We start from the raw sequence: 4,212 nt of genomic DNA, 5'->3' as shown, positions 1-4,212 counted from the left end.
TAAAGACAGAGCCAATGTAACCTTTTTGACTCTTTTATTGCAATGCAAAATTCAAAATGGAATTATATTGCTCCCAAACTTTTTGTGGCACTGCCAGCTATTGCAATGTAATTATGTGGCCAAGTCCCACATTTTACAGAATCCTTTTTGGTAGCTCAATTATTGCAAAACATTTTCTGTAAAAAGAAAAAGAAAAAGGGGAAATGAGAGAGAGGCCCCTGCCTCCATGGGCCTCAGCCCACCAGCCGGCCCAACGCCTCCTCCCCGTAGTCGACCCCCCAGATCCCCTTCCCCCCCTCGCCGACGCGTCCGTAGTCGTCGCTGCTACACCACCGCGGCCACCGGGCTCCCCTTGCCTTGGCGTCGTGTCCCCAGGCTCCGCAACATCGACCCCGTCCTACCCACCGATCTACGCAATCTGGGAAGACCCAAGAGGCCGGGATCGAGCTCAACTCCTCTGCCACGGCCGTCGGACGTCGTCGACGGATTCAACTGCTCCGGTGCCCCCCCCCCCCCCCGCCCCCCCCCCCCCCCCCCCCCCCCCCCCCCAAGCTCGCTGAACTTCTCCAACGCCTCACAGTGAGCCTCTCTCCGCTTCCCCGAACTCCCCGTGTTCTTTTGCCTCCCCTAGCTACTGTCCCCGCGAGAACCAAGTGCCGGACGTCTCCTAAGCCTACGAGCTCCACGCTCCCAACCCCATCCGCTCGAACGTGTTGCGCCCACGCGTGTGTGGCGACCTGTAGGTGCCGCCGGTGCTCTGAGATCAACCGCCCGTCTCGCGCATCTTTGTTCTTGTCGGAGGCCGAGCTCCCGCCGTCGCTGTCCTCGACGCCGGCGCAGCTGCCGACCGCCCCCACACCTACTGCCACCACCGTCCGATTCACGGCGACGCCATCTTGCCAACGCACCCAATCGCAGCCCCTGCCGTGCTCCACTTCGTCGAAACCAAGCTCGCCCGAGCTCCGACCTTCATCCTTGTGAACGCCATCGCTGCTCCGGAGCATTTCTGCTCGTGCGCTTAGCACCGCTGGGCACAGCCTGGGGCGAGCTTTCAAACGTGTCCATCCGCGGGCATATTGGCCGCCGGACGGCGATTCCCGGGCCTCGCTGCCGCTCCTGTGGCTGCCGCCGGCGCGCCACCACGTTTTAAATGCCAGTGCACAACTGACAGTGGGGCCCAGTCATTAGCCCCTAACTACAGCCCTAATGGCCACTGACAAGTGGGGCCACACTGTAGCGTTTAGGTTAGATGCTAATTAACCCATCGGCTAATTAAGTCAGGGACAGACTGGGCCCGTGCCCTAATTAAACTATTTTTGTTTAAACTAAAAGCTGTTAAACTAATAGTGTGTGACAGCTGGCCCCAGGCCCACCTTGACTAGTCAACCAGGACTGTTGACTGCTGACTTAGCTGTCAACAGGTCCCACCTGCGAAACACATACAACACCGCTGGGTACATTTTTGTGTACCCATAGCAGTTTCTGTATTTAATACTTTCGAATTAAAAGAATTTCAGTAATTTCAGAAATTGTTTAAAACATAGATAATTAATATAAAATAATCCGTAACTCGGATGAAAAACTTTTATGTATGAAAATTTCTTAGAAAAATCCAACGAATCCAGATACGCGGTCCGTTCATCTATCACATGCCCCTAGAATGCTGGACATGGAACCGTCCCCACTCTTTTCATCTGTCCGGAAAACGTCAGATGTTGGAAAACCCCCTCCGGATGTTTTCCCTCTCCGTGTGCAACGTCTAGCACTGCGTTAGTTCACCCCTAACACTGCGTATTACCATGTTATGCTTTATGATGCTTTGTTTGCTTTATATTTATTGTTTCTTCCCCCTCTTCTCTCTAGTAGACCCCGAGACCGATGATGCCCCTGTGATCGACTACGTCTCCGACGAACCTTCTTCCTCTGCAGCAGAGCTTCCAGGCAAGCCCCCCCTTTTGATCATCCCGATATCTCCCATTCCATTCTCTCATTCTTGCATTAGATTTTGCTACTGTTATTGTTTGCTCCTATTCTGATGCATAGCCTGCTTTTGTAACCTGCTTATTGTTACCTACTTGCTTATCCTAAACTGCTTAGTATAGGTTGGTTAGTGATCCATCAGTGACCCTCTTCTTGTCCCAGTTGCCCCGCTTTATGTTTGATGACTCGATCAACGTGATCGAAGACCAGGCCCCGGCACCGCACATCACTTTCCCCCTTAGTTGCTCGACACTACTGGGTTATTATCGAGTGCCGAGGGTGATACCTCATAAGCACTTCTGATGTTAACCATGTAGGTTGGTTCATCAGTTTTGGTCATCGAGGGTGGTTACTCCTTCTCCACTCCCGATAACGTCATTGTCGTGCAACTCCTCAAGAGTGGACCTCGAGGGTGATACCTCAAGAGTGGACCTTGACGATAACATCAGGTGGAATTCCATCGAGGGTGATTCCTCAGGGTTCCCTTTGGTGTTAGACACACAGTTAGTATGGTTACTATGACTTTACACTGAACCATGTTACTAAAGACGGGTCGACCCTAAGGGGTACCCGCGCAAGCATATTTGCGAGTGATGAGGATTCGGGTTGACCTGGAGGGTGCCCGCAAGGTAATTACGAGGCATGGCCGGGCATTCTTAGCCCTTGCCACAAGTCCTCGAGACGGGGCGACGGGGTCACATATTTCGTGAGTCTTTACTTGTTACCGCGCGTTCTTAATCCACTTCGATTTGGATATTTGATTCGAGGGGACTCTGTCCTTATAGAACTAACCATCACGTGGGCATAATATGCGCATTCTACGTCGTATTCAACAGCTGAAGCTTAATAGATATCATGCGACTGAGCGGCGCGCGCCGGGTTGGACTGGTAAGCACCTGCCTTTCTAAGGAGGTAGCTAGGTCTGCTCACCGGCTGCCCATGCAACGTGCAGGTGTTCCCGGGGCGATGGCCCAAGACCCCTGGGCATTGGTTTAGTCTTGTGTGATGACCTCTCTATTTAGCCTAGGTTGGGTTGCGGCGTATCGTTTGGGCGAGGTCGGGCATGACCCAGGAAAGTGTGTCCGACCAGAGTTAATCGAGTGTGGTGGGTAAGTTGGTGCACCCCTGCAGGGAAGAAAGAATCTATCGATAGCCTGTCCTATGGTAGCGGACACTCGGAGTTGTATCCCGATCGATACAACTAGAACTGGATACTTGAGATGAGAAATGGATAGTATGGCTCTGGGATTGCTTTCTTGCAGGGAGTTGAGGAAGGATCTCTGGGTGAGGTTGATGACACTACTACTACTTTACTTTCTGCTAGTCTGCACTCTTCCAATGATGCAAGACCGCTGAAGATGCTAGTCTTCAATAGTACTAGGCTCTCCCCTCTATTCTGGCATTTCTGCAGCCCAGTCCACATATACAGCCTTCCTTTCATAATGTTGCATATGTAGTGTAGATCCTTGCTTGCTAAGTACTTCAGATGAGTACTCACATTTGCTTTGCTTTCTTTCCCCCCCATATTCGTTTGATGCTACTAGATGACGGAGCCCCTAAGACCGCAGCCCCCACTAACGACTACTACTACCCCGAGGGTGCCTACTGCTACGTGACGGACGCCGGCGACCAAGAGTAGTTAGGAGGCTCCCAGGCAGGAGGACTTGCCTTTTCGATTGATGTTGCTTTTGTGCTAGCCTTCTTAAGTCAAACTTGTTTAACTCATGTCTGTACTCAAATAATGTTGCTTCCACTGACTCGTTTGTATTCGATCCCTCGAGGCCCCTGGCTTGTAATATAAAGCTTGTATTATTTTCATTTGTGTCTAGAGTTGTTTTGTGATATCTTCCCGTGAGTCCCTGATCTTGATCGTACACATTTGCATGTATGATTACTGTACGATTTGTGGTATCAGAGCCGACTACGTGTAGGTAGCCCCCTTTCCTACTCATTGGCTGAAGTTGAGTCTAGTCATTGAAAAACTTTTACTAACATGGCTGTGTGGCTTACGGGCCCACATTGCCATTGGGTGGTATTAGGATATTTTATTCCTCGTCTATACTCTGGGATTCTGATATCTCTTCTATTCGGGTTAAATGATTTTGCTAAAATCAAACTTCAAGTTCTTGAAAATACTTTCTTCCGGAGAGCCCCTTCAGTCTAGATGATCGCTTGCTGCACTAGAAGATTTCAAAGATACTCTCCGATGTTTCCCTGAAACCTTTGTGCCCT

The 4,212-nt window shown here is 50.7% G+C and overlaps 1 long non-coding RNA gene across 1 annotated transcript; it reads left to right on the top strand.

The window, feature by feature from the left end:
• The first annotated feature begins 305 nt into the window (after positions 1 to 305).
• Positions 306 to 3,798, top strand: LOC147979344 (uncharacterized). Its single transcript, XR_015599700.1, has 3 exons — positions 306 to 500; positions 1,867 to 1,941; positions 3,525 to 3,798. It is a non-coding gene; the product is annotated as an uncharacterized LOC147979344 (long non-coding RNA).
• The last annotated feature ends 414 nt before the right edge of the window (positions 3,799 to 4,212 follow it).

The sequence above is a fragment of the Triticum urartu genome, chromosome 3A (genome assembly GCF_056163025.1).
Source record: "Triticum urartu cultivar PI428250 chromosome 3A, HENAU_Tu73, whole genome shotgun sequence".
Lineage (NCBI taxonomy): Eukaryota > Viridiplantae > Streptophyta > Magnoliopsida > Poales > Poaceae > Triticum > Triticum urartu.
The sequence above is the reverse complement of the archived record's forward strand: the minus strand, read 5'-3'. Positions and strand labels throughout refer to the sequence as shown.